Raw genomic sequence first — 17333 nt, forward strand, 5'->3', positions numbered from 1 at the left:
CATTGTTAATCAGTGAGACTCCCATAGGGTTCAGTGTTAATCAGTGAGACTCCCATAGGGTTCAGTGTTAATCAGTGAGACTCCCATAGGGTTCAGTGTTAATCAGTGAGACTCCCACAGGGTTCAGTGTTAATCAGTGAGACTCCCACAGAGTTCAGTGTTAATCAGCGAGATTCCCATAGGCTTCAGTGTTAATCAGTGAGACTCCCACAGGGTTCAGTGTTAATCGGTGAAACTCCCATAGGGTTCAGTGTTAATCAGTGATACTCCCACAGGGCTCAGTGTTAATCAGTGAGAGTCCCATAGGGTTCGGTGTTAATCAGTGAGACTCCCACAGGGTTCAGTGTTAATCAGTGAGACTCCCACAGTGTTCAGTGTTAATCAGTGAGACTCCCACAAGGCTCAGTGTTAATCAGTGAGACTCCCATAGGGTTCAGTGTTAATCAGTGAGACTCCCAAAGGGTTCAGTGTTAATCAGTGAGACTCCCATAGGGTTCAGTGTTAATCAGTGAGACTCCCATAGGGTTCAGTGTTAATCAATGAGACTCCCACAGGGCTCAGTGTTAATCAGTGAGACTCCCACAGGGTTCAGTGTTAATCAATGAGACTCCCACAGGGTTCAGTGTTAATCAGTGAGACTCCCATCGTGTTCAGTGTTAATCAGTGAGACTCCCATAGGGTTCAGTGTTAATCAGTGGGGCTCCCACAGGGTTCGGTGTTAATCAGTGAGACTCCCACAGGGTTCAGTGTTAATCAGTGAGACTCCCATAGGGTTCATTGTTAATCAGTGAGACTCCCACAGGGTTCAGTGTTAATCAGCGAGATTCCCATAGGGTTCAGTGTTAATCAGTGAGACTCCCACAGGGTTCAGTGTTAATCGGTGAGACTCCCATAGGGTTCAGTGTTAATCAGTGAGACTCCCACAGGGTTCAGTGTTAATCAGTGAGACTCCCACAGAGTTCAGTGTTAATCAGCGAGATTCCCATAGGCTTCAGTGTTAATCAGTGAGACTCCCACAGGGTTCAGTGTTAATCGGTGAAACTCCCATAGGGTTCAGTGTTAATCAGTGATACTCCCACAGGGCTCAGTGTTAATCAGTGAGACTCCCACAGTGTTCAGTGTTAATCAGTGAGACTCCCACAAGGCTCAGTGTTAATCAGTGAGACTCCCATAGGGTTCAGTGTTAATCAGTGAGACTCTCATAGGGTTCCGTGTTAATCAGTGAGACTCCCACAGGGTTCATTTGTTAATCAGTGAGACTCCCATAGGGTTCAGTGTTAATCAATGAGACTCTCATAGGGTTCAGTGTTAATCAGTGAGACTCCCACAGGGTTCAGTGCTAATCAGTGAGACTCCCACAGGGATCAGTGTTAATCAGTGAGACTCCCATAGGGTTCAGTGTTAATCAGTGAGACTCCCACAGGGTTCAGTGTTAATCAGTGGGGCTCCCACAGGGTTCGGTGTTAATCAGTGAGACTCCCACAGGGTTCAGTGTTAATCAGTGAGACTCCCATAGGGTTCATTGTTAATCAGTGAGACTCCCATAGGGTTCAGTGTTAATCAGTGAGACTCCCATAGGGTTCAGTGTTAATCAGTGAGACTCCCATAGGGTTCAGTGTTAATCAGTGAGACTCCCACAGGGTTCAGTGTTAATCAGTGAGACTCCCACAGAGTTCAGTGTTAATCAGCGAGATTCCCATAGGCTTCAGTGTTAATCAGTGAGACTCCCACAGGGTTCAGTGTTAATCGGTGAAACTCCCATAGGGTTCAGTGTTAATCAGTGATACTCCCACAGGGCTCAGTGTTAATCAGTGAGAGTCCCATAGGGTTCGGTGTTAATCAGTGAGACTCCCACAGGGTTCAGTGTTAATCAGTGAGACTCCCACAGTGTTCAGTGTTAATCAGTGAGACTCCCACAAGACTCAGTGTTAATCAGTGAGACTCCCATAGGGTTCAGTGTTAATCAGTGAGACTCCCAAAGGGTTCAGTGTTAATCAGTGAGACTCCCATAGGGTTCAGTGTTAATCAGTGAGACTCCCATAGGGTTCAGTGTTAATCAATGAGACTCCCACAGGGCTCAGTGTTAATCAGTGAGACTCCCACAGGGTTCAGTGTTAATCAATGAGACTCCCACAGGGTTCAGTGTTAATCAGTGAGACTCCCATCGTGTTCAGTGTTAATCAGTGAGACTCCCATAGGGTTCAGTGTTAATCAGTGGGGCTCCCACAGGGTTCGGTGTTAATCAGTGAGACTCCCACAGGGTTCAGTGTTAATCAGTGAGACTCCCATAGGGTTCATTGTTAATCAGTGAGACTCCCACAGGGTTCAGTGTTAATCAGCGAGATTCCCATAGGGTTCAGTGTTAATCAGTGAGACTCCCACAGGGTTCAGTGTTAATCGGTGAGACTCCCATAGGGTTCAGTGTTAATCAGTGAGACTCCCACAGGGTTCAGTGTTAATCAGTGAGACTCCCACAGAGTTCAGTGTTAATCAGCGAGATTCCCATAGGCTTCAGTGTTAATCAGTGAGACTCCCACAGGGTTCAGTGTTAATCGGTGAAACTCCCATAGGGTTCAGTGTTAATCAGTGATACTCCCACAGGGCTCAGTGTTAATCAGTGAGACTCCCACAGTGTTCAGTGTTAATCAGTGAGACTCCCACAAGGCTCAGTGTTAATCAGTGATACTCCCACAGGGCTCAGTGTTAATCAGTGAGACTCCCACAGTGTTCAGTGTTAATCAGTGAGACTCCCACAAGGCTCAGTGTTAATCAGTGAGACTCCCATAGGGTTCAGTGTTAATCAGTGAGACTCCCACAGGGTTCATTTGTTAATCAGTGAGACTCCCATAGGGTTCAGTGTTAATCAATGAGACTCTCATAGGGTTCAGTGTTAATCAGTGAGACTCCCACAGGGTTCAGTGCTAATCAGTGAGACTCCCACAGGGATCAGTGTTAATCAGTGAGACTCCCACAGGGCTCAGTGTTAATCAGTGAGACTCCCATAGGGTTCGGTGTTAATCAGTGAGACTCCCATAGGGTTCAGTGTTAATCAGTGAGTCTCCCATAGGGTTCAGTGTTAATCAGTGAGACGCCCATAGGGTTCAGTGTTTATCAGTGAGACTCCCATAGGGTTCAGTGTTAATCAGTGAGACTCCCACAGGGTTCAGTGTTAATCAGTGGGGCTCCCACAGGGTTCGGTGTTAATCAGTGAGACTCCCACAGGGTTCAGTGTTAATCAGTGAGACTCCCATAGGGTTCATTGTTAATCAGTGAGACTCCCATAGGGTTCAGTGTTAATCAGTGAGACTCCCATAGGGTTCAGTGTTAATCAGTGAGACTCCAATAGGGTTCAGTGTTAATCAGTGAGACTCCCACAGGGTTCAGTGTTAATCAGTGAGACTCCCACAGAGTTCAGTGTTAATCAGCGAGATTCCCATAGGCTTCAGTGTTAATCAGTGAGACTCCCACAGGGTTCAGTGTTAATCGGTGAAACTCCCATAGGGTTCATTGTTAATCAGTGATACTCCCACAGGGCTCAGTGTTAATCAGTGAGAGTCCCATAGGGTTCGGTGTTAATCAGTGAGACTCCCACAGGGTTCAGTGTTAATCAGTGAGACTCCCACAGTGTTCAGTGTTAATCAGTGAGACTCCCACAAGGCTCAGTGTTAATCAGTGAGACTCCCATAGGGTTCAGTGTTAATCAGTGAGACTCCCAAAGGGTTCAGTGTTAATCAGTGAGACTCCCATAGGGTTCAGTGTTAATCAGTGAGACTCCCATAGGGTTCAGTGTTAATCAATGAGACTCCCACAGGGCTCAGTGTTAATCAGTGAGACTCCCACAGGGTTCAGTGTTAATCAATGAGACTCCCACAGGGTTCAGTGTTAATCAGTGAGACTCCCATCGTGTTCAGTGTTAATCAGTGAGACTCCCATAGGGTTCAGTGTTAATCAGTGGGGCTCCCACAGGGTTCGGTGTTAATCAGTGAGACTCCCACAGGGTTCAGTGTTAATCAGTGAGACTCCCATAGGGTTCATTGTTAATCAGTGAGACTCCCACAGGGTTCAGTGTTAATCAGCGAGAATCCCATAGGGTTCAGTGTTAATCAGTGAGACACCCACAGGGTGCAGTGTTAATCGGTGAGACTCCCATAGGGTTCAGTGTTAATCAGTGAGACTCCCACAGGGTTCAGTGTTAATCAGTGAGACTCCCACAGAGTTCAGTGTTAATCAGCGAGATTCCCATAGGCTTCAGTGTTAATCAGTGAGACTCCCACAGGGTTCAGTGTTAATCGGTGAAACTCCCATAGGGTTCAGTGTTAATCAGTGATACTCCCACAGGGCTCAGTGTTAATCAGTGAGACTCCCACAGTGTTCAGTGTTAATCAGTGAGACTCCCACAAGGCTCAGTGTTAATCAGTGAGACTCCCATAGGGTTCAGTGTTAATCAGTGAGACTCTCATAGGGTTCAGTGTTAATCAGTGAGACTCCCACAGGGTTCATGTGTTAATCAGTGAGACTCCCATAGGGTTCAGTGTTAATCAATTAGACTCTCATAGGGTTCAGTGTTAATCAGTGAGACTCCCACAGGGTTCAGTGTTAATCAGCAAGATTCCCATAGGGTTCAGTGTTAATCAGTGAGACTCCCACAGGGTTCAGTGTTAATTGGTGAGACTCCCATAGGGATCAATGTTAAACAGTCAGACTCCCATAGGGTTCAGTGTTAATCAGTGAGACTCCCATAGGGTTCGGTGTTAATCAGTGAGACTCCCACAGGGTTCAGTGTTAATCAGTGAGACTCCCACAGGGTTCAGTGTTAATCAGCGAGATTCCCATAGGGTTCAGTGTTAATCAGTGAGACTCCCACAGGGTTCAGTGTTAATTGGTGAGACTCCCATAGGGATCAGTGTTAATCACTGAGACTCCCATAGGGTTCAGTGTTAATCAGTGAGACTCCCATAGGGTTCAGTATTAATCAGTGAGACTCCCACAGGGTTCAGTGTTAATCAGTGAGACTCCCACAGGGTTCAGTGTTAATCAGTGAGACTCCCACAGGGATCAGTGTTAATCAGTGAGACTCCCACAGGGCTCAGTGTTAATCAGTGAGACTCCCATAGGGTTCGGTGTTAATCAGTGAGACTCCCATAGGGTTCAGTGTTAATCAGTGAGACTCCCATAGGGTTCAGTGTTAATCAGTGAGACGCCCATAGGGTTCAGTGTTTATCAGTGAGACTCCCATAGGGTTCAGTGTTAATCAGTGAGACTCCCACAGGGTTCAGTGTTAATCAGTGGGGCTCCCACAGGGTTCGGTGTTAATCAGTGAGACTCCCACAGGGTTCAGTGTTAATCAGTGAGACTCCCATAGGGTTCATTGTTAATCAGTGAGACTCCCATAGGGTTCAGTGTTAATCAGTGAGACTCCCATAGGGTTCAGTGTTAATCAGTGAGACTCCCATAGGGTTCAGTGTTAATCAGTGAGACTCCCACAGGGTTCAGTGTTAATCAGTGAGACTCCCACAGAGTTCAGTGTTAATCAGCGAGATTCCCATAGGCTTCAGTGTTAATCAGTGAGACTCCCACAGGGTTCAGTGTTAATCGGTGAAACTCCCATAGGGTTCAGTGTTAATCAGTGATACTCCCACAGGGCTCAGTGTTAATCAGTGAGAGTCCCATAGGGTTCGGTGTTAATCAGTGAGACTCCCACAGGGTTCAGTGTTAATCAGTGAGACTCCCACAGTGTTCAGTGTTAATCAGTGAGACTCCCACAAGGCTCAGTGTTAATCAGTGAGACTCCCATAGGGTTCAGTGTTAATCAGTGAGACTCCCAAAGGGTTCAGTGTTAATCAGTGAGACTCCCATAGGGTTCAGTGTTAATCAGTGAGACTCTCATAGGGTTCAGTGTTAATCAGTGAGACTCCCACAGGGTTCATGTGTTAATCAGTGAGACTCCCATAGGGTTCAGTGTTAATCAATGATACTCTCATAGGGTTCAGTGTTAATCATTGAGACTCCCACAGCATTCTGTGTTAATCAGTGAGACTCCCATAGGGTTCAGTATTAATCAGTGAAACTCCCATAGGGTTCAGTGTTAATCAGTGAGACTCCCATAGGGTTCAGTGTTAATCAGTGAGACTCCCACAGGGTTCAGTGTTAATCAGTGGGGCTCCCACAGGGTTCGGTGTTAATCAGTGAGACTCCCACAGGGTTCAGTGTTAATCAGTGAGACTCCCATAGGGTTCATTGTTAATCAGTGAGACTCCCATAGGGTTCAGTGTTAATCAGTGAGACTCCCATAGGGTTCAGTGTTAATCAGTGAGACTCCCATAGGGTTCAGTGTTAATCAGTGAGACTCCCACAGGGTTCAGTGTTAATCAGTGAGACTCCCACAGAGTTCAGTGTTAATCAGCGAGATTCCCATAGGCTTCAGTGTTAATCAGTGAGACTCCCACAGGGTTCAGTGTTAATCGGTGAAACTCCCATAGGGTTCAGTGTTAATCAGTGATACTCCCACAGGGCTCAGTGTTAATCAGTGAGAGTCCCATAGGGTTCGGTGTTAATCAGTGAGACTCCCACAGGGTTCAGTGTTAATCAGTGAGACTCCCACAGTGTTCAGTGTTAATCAGTGAGACTCCCACAAGGCTCAGTGTTAATCAGTGAGACTCCCATAGGGTTCAGTGTTAATCAGTGAGACTCCCAAAGGGTTCAGTGTTAATCAGTGAGACTCCCATAGGGTTCAGTGTTAATCAGTGAGACTCCCATAGGGTTCAGTGTTAATCAATGAGACTCCCACAGGGCTCAGTGTTAATCAGTGAGACTCCCACAGGGTTCAGTGTTAATCAATGAGACTCCCACAGGGTTCAGTGTTAATCAGTGAGACTCCCATCGTGTTCAGTGTTAATCAGTGAGACTCCCATAGGGTTCAGTGTTAATCAGTGGGGCTCCCACAGGGTTCGGTGTTAATCAGTGAGACTCCCACAGGGTTCAGTGTTAATCAGTGAGACTCCCATAGGGTTCATTGTTAATCAGTGAGACTCCCACAGGGTTCAGTGTTAATCAGCGAGAATCCCATAGGGTTCAGTGTTAATCAGTGAGACACCCACAGGGTGCAGTGTTAATCGGTGAGACTCCCATAGGGTTCAGTGTTAATCAGTGAGACTCCCACAGGGTTCAGTGTTAATCAGTGAGACTCCCACAGAGTTCAGTGTTAATCAGCGAGATTCCCATAGGCTTCAGTGTTAATCAGTGAGACTCCCACAGGGTTCAGTGTTAATCGGTGAAACTCCCATAGGGTTCAGTGTTAATCAGTGATACTCCCACAGGGCTCAGTGTTAATCAGTGAGACTCCCACAGTGTTCAGTGTTAATCAGTGAGACTCCCACAAGGCTCAGTGTTAATCAGTGAGACTCCCATAGGGTTCAGTGTTAATCAGTGAGACTCTCATAGGGTTCAGTGTTAATCAGTGAGACTCCCACAGGGTTCATGTGTTAATCAGTGAGACTCCCATAGGGTTCAGTGTTAATCAATTAGACTCTCATAGGGTTCAGTGTTAATCAGTGAGACTCCCACAGGGTTCAGTGTTAATCAGCAAGATTCCCATAGGGTTCAGTGTTAATCAGTGAGACTCCCACAGGGTTCAGTGTTAATTGGTGAGACTCCCATAGGGATCAATGTTAAACAGTCAGACTCCCATAGGGTTCAGTGTTAATCAGTGAGACTCCCATAGGGTTCGGTGTTAATCAGTGAGACTCCCACAGGGTTCAGTGTTAATCAGTGAGACTCCCACAGGGTTCAGTGTTAATCAGCGAGATTCCCATAGGGTTCAGTGTTAATCAGTGAGACTCCCACAGGGTTCAGTGTTAATTGGTGAGACTCCCATAGGGATCAGTGTTAATCACTGAGACTCCCATAGGGTTCAGTGTTAATCAGTGAGACTCCCATAGGGTTCAGTGTTAATCAGTGAGACTCCCACAGGGTTCAGTGTTAATCAGTGAGACTCCCACAGGGTTCAGTGTTAATCAGTGAGACTCCCACAGGGATCAGTGTTAATCAGTGAGACTCCCACAGGGCTCAGTGTTAATCAGTGAGACTCCCATAGGGTTCGGTGTTAATCAGTGAGACTCCCATAGGGTTCAGTGTTAATCAGTGAGACTCCCATAGGGTTCAGTGTTAATCAGTGAGACGCCCATAGGGTTCAGTGTTTATCAGTGAGACTCCCATAGGGTTCAGTGTTAATCAGTGAGACTCCCACAGGGTTCAGTGTTAATCAGTGGGGCTCCCACAGGGTTTGGTGTTAATCAGTGAGACTCCCACAGGGTTCAGTGTTAATCAGTGAGACTCCCATAGGGTTCATTGTTAATCAGTGAGACTCCCATAGGGTTCAGTGTTAATCAGTGAGACTCCCATAGGGTTCAGTGTTAATCAGTGAGACTCCCATAGGGTTCAGTGTTAATCAGTGAGACTCCCACAGGGTTCAGTGTTAATCAGTGAGACTCCCACAGAGTTCAGTGTTAATCAGCGAGATTCCCATAGGCTTCAGTGTTAATCAGTGAGACTCCCACAGGGTTCAGTGTTAATCGGTGAATCTCCCATAGGGTTCAGTGTTAATCAGTGATACTCCCACAGGGCTCAGTGTTAATCAGTGAGAGTCCCATAGGGTTCGGTGTTAATCAGTGAGACTCCCACAGGGTTCAGTGTTAATCAGTGAGACTCCCACAGTGTTCAGTGTTAATCAGTGAGACTCCCACAAGGCTCAGTGTTAATCAGTGAGACTCCCATAGGGTTCAGTGTTAATCAGTGAGACTCCCAAAGGGTTCAGTGTTAATCAGTGAGACTCCCATAGGGTTCAGTGTTAATCAGTGAGACTCTCATAGGGTTCAGTGTTAATCAGTGAGACTCCCACAGGGTTCATGTGTTAATCAGTGAGACTCCCATAGGGTTCATTGTTAATCAATGATACTCTCATAGGGTTCAGTGTTAATCATTGAGACTCCCACAGCATTCTGTGTTAATCAGTGAGACTCCCATAGGGTTCAGTATTAATCAGTGAAACTCCCATAGGGTTCAGTGTTAATCAGTGAGACTCCCATAGGGTTCAGTGTTAATCAGTGAGACTCCCACATGGTTCAGTGTTAAACAGTGAGACTCCCATAGGGTTCAGTGTTAATCAGTGAGACTCCCATAGGGTTCGGTGTTAATCAGTGAGACTCCCACAGGGTTCAGTGTTAATCAGTGAGACTCCCACAGGGTTCAGTGTTAATCAGCGAGATTCCCATAGGGTTCAGTGTTAATCAGTAAGACTCCCACAGGGTTCAGTGTTAATTGGTGAGACTCCCATAGGGTTCAGTGTTAATCAGTGAGACTCCCATAGGGTTCAGTGTTAATCAGTGAGACTCCCATAGTGTTCAGTGTAAATCACTGAGACTCCCATAGGGTTCAGTGTTAATCATTGAGACTCCCATAGGGTTCAGTGTTAATCAGTGAGACTACCACAGGGTTCAGTGTTAATCAGCGAGATTCCCATAGGGTTGAGTGTTAATCAGTGAGACTCCCACAGGGTTCAGTGTTAATCAGCGAGATTCCCATAGGGTTCAGTGTTAATCAGTGAGACTCCCACAGGGTGCAGTGTTAATCGGTGAGACTCCCATAGGGTTCAGTGTTAATCAGTGAGACTCCCATAGGGTTCAGTGTTAATCAGTGAGACTTACATAGGGTTCAGTGTTAATCAGTGAGACTCCCAAAGGGTTCTGTGTTAATCAGTGAGACTCCCACAGAGTTCAGTGTTAATCAGCGAGATTCCCATAGGCTTCAGTGTTAATCAGTGAGACTCCCACAGGGTTCAGTGTTAATCGGTGAACCTCCCATAGGGTTCAGTGTTAATCAGTGATACTCCCACAGGGCTCAGTGTTAATCAGTGAGACTCCCACAGTGTTCAGTGTTAATCAGTGAGACTCCCACAAGGCTCAGTGTTAATCAGTGAGACTCCCATAGGGTTCAGTGTTAATCAGTGAGACTCTCATAGGGTTCAGTGTTAATCAGTGAGACTCCCACAGGGTTCATGTGTTAATCAGTGAGACTCCCATAGGGTTCAGTGTTAATCAATGAGACTCTCATAGGGTTCAGTGTTAATCAGTGAGACTCCCATAGGGTTCGGTGTTAATCAGTGAGACTCCCATAGGGTTCAGTGTTAATCAGTGAGACTCCCATAGGGTTCAGTGTTAATCAGTGAGACGCCCATAGGGTTCATTGTTTATCAGTGAGACTCCCATAGGGTTCAGTGTTAATCAGTGAGACTCCCACAGGGTTCAGTGTTAATCAGTGGGGCTCCCACAGGGTTCGTTGTTAATCAGTGAGACTCCCACAGGGTTCAGTGTTAATCAGTGAGACTCCCATAGGGTTCATTGTTAATCAGTGAGACTCCCATAGGGTTCAGTGTTAATCAGTGAGACTCCCATAGGGTTCAGTGTTAATCAGTGAGACTCCCATAGGGTTCAGTGTTAATCAGTGAGACTCCCACAGGGTTCAGTGTTAATCAGCGAGATTCCCATAGGGTTCAGTGTTAATCAGTGAGACTCCCACAGGGTGCAGTGTTAATCGGTGAGACTCCCATAGGGTTCAGTGTTAATCAGTGAGACTCCCACAGGGTGCAGTGTTAATCGGTGAGACTCCCATAGGGTTCAGTGTTAATCAGTGAGACTCCCATAGGGTTCAGTGTTAATCAGTGAGACTTCCATAGGGTTCAGTGTTAATCAGTGAGACTCCCAAAGGGTTCTGTGTTAATCAGTGAGACTCCCACAGAGTTCAGTGTTAATCAGCGAGATTCCCATAGGCTTCAGTGTTAATCAGTGAGACTCCCACAGGGTTCAGTGTTAATCGGTGAAACTCCCATAGGGTTCAGTGTTAATCAGTGATACTCCCACAGGGCTCAGTGTTAATCAGTGAGACTCCCACAGTGTTCAGTGTTAATCAGTGAGACTCCCACAAGGCTCAGTGTTAATCAGTGAGACTCCCATAGGGTTCAGTGTTAATCAGTGAGACTCTCATAGGGTTCAGTGTTAATCAGTGAGACTCCCACAGGGTTCATGTGTTAATCAGTGAGATTCCCATAGGGTTCAGTGTTAATCAATGAGACTCTCATAGGGTTCAGTGTTAATCAGTGAGACTCCCATAGGGTTCGGTGTTAATCAGTGAGACTCCCATAGGGTTCAGTGTTAATCAGTGAGACTCCCATAGGGTTCAGTGTTAATCAGTGAGACGCCCATAGGGTTCATTGTTTATCAGTGAGACTCCCATAGGGTTCAGTGTTAATCAGTCAGACTCCCACAGGGTTCAGTGTTAATCAGTGGGGCTCCCACAGGGTTCGGTGTTAATCAGTGAGACTCCCACAGGGTTCAGTGTTAATCAGTGAGACTCCCATAGGGTTCATTGTTAATCAGTGAGACTCCCATAGGGTTCAGTGTTAATCAGTGAGACTCCCATAGGGTTCAGTGTTAATCAGTGAGACTCCCATAGGGTTCAGTGTTAATCAGTGAGACTCCCACAGGGTTCAGTGTTAATCAGTGAGACTCCCACAGAGTTCAGTGTTAATCAGCGAGATTCCCATAGGCTTCAGTGTTAATCAGTGAGACTCCCACAGGGTTCAGTGTTAATCGGTGAAACTCCCATAGGGTTCAGTGTTAATCAGTGATACTCCCACAGGGCTCAGTGTTAATCAGTGAGAGTCCCATAGGGTTCGGTGTTAATCAGTGAGACTCCCACAGGGTTCAGTGTTAATCAGTGAGACTCCCACAGTGTTCAGTGTTAATCAGTGAGACTCCCACAAGGCTCAGTGTTAATCAGTGAGACTCCCATAGGGTTCAGTGTTAATCAGTGAGACTCCCAAAGGTTCAGTGTTAATCAGTGAGACTCCCATAGGGTTCAGTGTTAATCAGTGAGACTCTCATAGGGTTCAGTGTTAATCAGTGAGACTCCCACAGGGTTCATGTGTTAATCAGTGAGACTCCCATAGGGTTCAGTGTTAATCAATGATACTCTCATAGGGTTCAGTGTTAATCATTGAGACTCCCACAGCATTCTGTGTTAATCAGTGAGACTCCCATAGGGTTCAGTATTAATCAGTGAAACTCCCATAGGGTTCAGTGTTAATCAGTGAGACTCCCATAGGGTTCAGTGTTAATCAGTGAGACTCCCACATGGTTCAGTGTTAAACAGTGAGACTCCCATAGGGTTCAGTGTTAATCAGTGAGACTCCCATAGGGTTCGGTGTTAATCAGTGAGACTCCCACAGGGTTCAGTGTTAATCAGTGAGACTCCGACAGGGTTCAGTGTTAATCAGCGAGATTCCCATAGGGTTCAGTGTTAATCAGTAAGACTCCCACAGGGTTCAGTGTTAATTGGTGAGACTCCCATAGGGTTCAGTGTTAATCAGTGAGACTCCCATAGGGTTCAGTGTTAATCAGTGAGACTCCCATAGTGTTCAGTGTAAATCACTGAGACTCCCATAGGGTTCAGTGTTAATCATTGAGACTCCCATAGGGTTCAGTGTTAATCAGTGAGACTACCACAGGGTTCAGTGTTAATCAGCGAGATTCCCATAGGGTTCAGTGTTAATCAGTGAGACTCCCACAGGGTTCAGTGTTAATCAGCGAGATTCCCATAGGGTTCAGTGTTAATCAGTGAGACTCCCACAGGGTGCAGTGTTAATCGGTGAGACTCCCATAGGGTTCAGTGTTAATCAGTGAGACTCCCATAGGGTTCAGTGTTAATCAGTGAGACTTCCATAGGGTTCAGTGTTAATCAGTGAGACTCCCAAAGGGTTCTGTGTTAATCAGTGAGACTCCCACAGAGTTCAGTGTTAATCAGCGAGATTCCCATAGGCTTCAGTGTTAATCAGTGAGACTCCCACAGGGTTCAGTGTTAATCGGTGAAACTCCCATAGGGTTCAGTGTTAATCAGTGATACTCCCACAGGGCTCAGTGTTAATCAGTGAGACTCCCACAGTGTTCAGTGTTAATCAGTGAGACTCCCACAAGGCTCAGTGTTAATCAGTGAGACTCCCATAGGGTTCAGTGTTAATCAGTGAGACTCTCATAGGGTTCAGTGTTAATCAGTGAGACTCCCACAGGGTTCATGTGTTAATCAGTGAGACTCCCAAAGGGTTCAGTGTTAATCAATGAGACTCTCATAGGGTTCAGTGTTAATCAGTGAGACTCCCACAGGGTTCAGTGTTAATCAGCGAGATTCCCATAGTGTTCAGTGTTAATCAGTGAGACTCCCACAGGGTTCAGTGTTAATTGGTGAGACTCCCATAGGGATCAATGTTAAACAGTGAGACTCCCATAGGGTTCAGTGTTAATCAGCGAGATTCCCATAGGGTTCAGTGTTAATCAGTGAGACTCCCACAGGGTTCAGTGTTAATTGGTGAGACTCCCATAGGGATCAGTGTTAATCAGTGAGACTCCCATAGGGTTCAGTGTTAATCAGTGAGACTCCCACAGCATTCTGTGTTAATCAGTGAGACTCCCATAGGGTTCGGTGTTAATCAGTGAGACTCCCACAGGGTTCAGTGTTAATCAGTGAGACTCCCACAGGGTTCAGTGTTAATCAGCGAGATTCCCATAGGGTTCAGTGTTAATCAGTAAGACTCCCACAGGGTTCAGTGTTAATTGGTGAGACTCCAATAGGGTTCAGTGTTAATCAGTGAGACTCCCATAGGGTTCAGTGTTAATCAGTGAGACTCCCATAGTGTTCAGTGTAAATCACTGAGACTCCCATAGGGTTCAGTGTTAATCAGTGAGACTCCCATAGGGTTCAGTGTTAATCAGTGAGACTACCACAGGGTTCAGTGTTAATCAGCGAGATTCCCATAGGGTTCAGTGTTAATCAGTGAGACTCCCACAGGGTTCAGTGTTAATCAGCGAGATTCCCATAGGGTTCAGTGTTAATCAGTGAGACTCCCACAGGGTGCAGTGTTAATCGGTGAGACTCCCATAGGGTTCAGTGTTAATCAGTGAGACTCCCATAGGGTTCTGTGTTAATCAGTGAGACTCCCACAGAGTTCAGTGTTAATCAGCGAGATTCCCATAGGCTTCAGTGTTAATCAGTGAGACTCCCGCAGGGTTCAGTGTTAATCGGTGAAACTCCCATAGGGTTCAGTGTTAATCAGTGATACTCCCACAGGGCTCAGTGTTAATCAGTGAGACTCCCACAGTGTTCAGTGTTAATCAGTGAGACTCCCACAAGGCTCAGTGTTAATCAGTGAGACTCCCTTAGGGTTCAGTGTTAATCAGTGAGACTCTCATAGGGTTCAGTGTTAATCATTGAGACTCCCACAGGGTTCATGTGTTAATCAGTGAGACTCCCATAGGGTTCAGTGTTAATCAATGAGACTCTCATAGGGTTCAGTGTTAATCAGTGAGACTCCCACAGGGTTCAGTGTTAATCAGCGAGATTCCCATAGTGTTCAGTGTTAATCAGTGAGACTCCCACAGGGTTCAGTGTTAATTGGTGAGACTCCCATAGGGATCAATGTTAAACAGTGAGACTCCCATAGGGTTCAGTGTTAATCAGCGAGATCCCATAGGGTTCAGTGTTAATCAGTGAGACTCCCACAGGGTTCAGTGTTAATTGGTGAGACTCCCATAGGGATCAGTGTTAATCAGTGAGACTCCCATAGGGTTCAGTGTTAATCAGTGAGACTCCCATAGGGTTCAGTGTTAATCAGTGAGACTCCCACAAGGCTCAGTGTTAATCAGTGGGGCTCCCACAGGGTTCGGTGTTAATCAGTGAGACTCCCACAGGGTTCAGTGTTAATCAGTGAGACTCCCATAGGGTTCAGTGTTAATCAGTGAGACTCTCATAGGGTTCAGTGTTAATCAGTGAGACTCCCACAGGGTTCATGTGTTAATCAGTGAGACTCCCATAGGGTTCAGTGTTAATCAATGAGACTCTCATAGGGTTCAGTGTTAATCAGTGAGACTCCCACAGCATTCTGTGTTAATCAGTGAGACTCCCATAGGGTTCAGTATTAATCAGTGAAACTCCCATAGGGTTCAGTGTTAATCAGTGAGACTCCCATAGGGTTCAGTGTTAATCAGTGAGACTCCCACAGGGTTCAGTGTTAAACAGTGAGTCTCCCATAGGGTTCAGTGTTAATCAGTGAGACTCCCATAGGGTTCGGTGTTAATCAGTGAGACTCCCACAGGGTTCAGTGTTAATCAGTGAGACTCCCACAGGGTTCAGTGTTAATCAGCGAGATTCCCATAGGGTTCAGTGTTAATCAGTAAGACTCCCACAGGGTTCAGTGTTAATTGGTGAGACTCCCATAGGGTTCAGTGTTAATCAGTGAGACTCTCATAGGGTTCAGTGTTAATCAGTGAGACTCCCACAGGGTTCATGTGTTAATCAGTGAGACTCCCATAGGGTTCAGTGTTAATCAATGAGACTCTCATAGGGTTCAGTGTTAATCAGTGAGACTCCCACAGGGTTCAGTGTTAATCAGCGAGATTCCCATAGTGTTCAGTGTTAATCAGTGAGACTCCCACAGGGTTCAGTGTTAATTGGTGAGACTCCCATAGGGATCAATGTTAAACAGTGAGACTCCCATAGGGTTCAGTGTTAATCAGCGAGATTCCCATAGGGTTCAGTGTTAATCAGTGAGACTCCCACAGGGTTCAGTGTTAATTGGTGAGACTCCCATAGGGATCAGTGTTAATCAGTGAGACTCCCATAGGGTTCAGTGTTAATCAGTGAGACTCCCATAGGGTTCAGTGTTAATCAGTGAGACTCCCACAGGGTTCAGTGTTAATCAGTGGGGCTCCCACAGGGTTCGGTGTTAATCAGTGAGACTCCCACAGGGTTCAGTGTTAATCAGTGAGACTCCCATAGGGTTCATTGTTAATCAGTGAGACTCCCATAGGGTTCAGTGTTAATCAGTGAGACTCCCATAGGGTTCAGTGTTAATCAGTGAGACTCCCATAGGGTTCAGTGTTAATCAGTGAGACTCCCACAGGGTTCAGTGTTAATCAGTGAGACTCCCACAGAGTTCAGTGTTAATCAGCGAGATTCCCATAGGCTTCAGTGTTAATCAGTGAGACTCCCACAGGGTTCAGTGTTAATCGGTGAAACTCCCATAGGGTTCAGTGTTAATCAGTGATACTCCCACAGGGCTCAGTGTTAATCAGTGAGAGTCCCATAGGGTTCGGTGTTAATCAGTGAGACTCCCACAGGGTTCAGTGTTAATCAGTGAGACTCCCACAGTGTTTAGTGTTAATCAGTGAGACTCCCACAAGGCTCAGTGTTAATCAGTGAGACTCCCATAGGGTTCAGTGTTAATCAGTGAGACTCCCACAGGGTTCAGTGTTAATCAGTGAGACTCCCATAGGGTTCAGTGTTAATCAGTGAGACTCTCATAGGGTTCAGTGTTAATCAGTGAGACTCCCACAGGGTTCATGTGTTAATCAGTGAGACTCCCATAGGGTTCAGTGTTAATCAATGAGACTCTCATAGGGTTCAGTGTTAATCAGTGAGACTCCCACAGCATTCTGTGTTAATCAGTGAGACTCCCATAGGGTTCAGTATTAATCAGTGAAACTCCCATAGGGTTCAGTGTTAATCAGTGAGACTCCCATAGGGTTCAGTGTTAATCAGTGAGACTCCCACAGGGTTCAGTGTTAAACAGTGAGACTCCCATAGGGTTCAGTGTTAATCAGTGAGACTCCCATAGGGTTCGGTGTTAATCAGTGAGACTCCCACAGGGTTCAGTGTTAATCAGTGAGACTCCCACAGGGTTCAGTGTTAATCAGCGAGATTCCCATAGGGTTCAGTGTTAATCAGTAAGACTCCCACAGGGTTCAGTGTTAATTGGTGAGACTCCCATAGGGTTCAGTGTTAATCAGTGAGACTCCTATAGGGTTCAGTGTTAATCAGTGAGACTCCCATAGTGTTCAGTGTAAATCACTGAGACTCCCATAGGGTTCAGTGTTAATCATTGAGACTCCCATAGGGTTCAGTGTTAATCAGTGAGACTACCACTGGGTTCAGTGTTAATCAGCGGGATTCCCATAGGGTTCAGTGTTAATCAGTGAGACTCCCACAGGGTTCAGTGTTAATCAGCGAGATTCCCATAGGGTTCCGTGTTAATCAGTGAGACTCCCACAGGGTGCAGTGTTAATCGGTGAGACTCCCATAGGGTTCAGTGTTAATCAGTGAGACTCCCATAGGGTTCAGTGTTAATCAGTGAGACTCCCACAGGGTTCAGTGTTAATCAGTGAGACTCCCACAGAGTTCAGTGTTAATCAGCGAGATTCCCATAGGCTTCAGTGTTAATCAGTGAGACTCCC

This window comes from Petromyzon marinus, chromosome 49 (assembly GCF_048934315.1).
Source record: "Petromyzon marinus isolate PM22_M1 ecotype Great Lakes invasive population chromosome 49, UKy_Petmar_22M1.pri1.0, whole genome shotgun sequence".
NCBI lineage: Eukaryota > Metazoa > Chordata > Hyperoartia > Petromyzontiformes > Petromyzontidae > Petromyzon > Petromyzon marinus.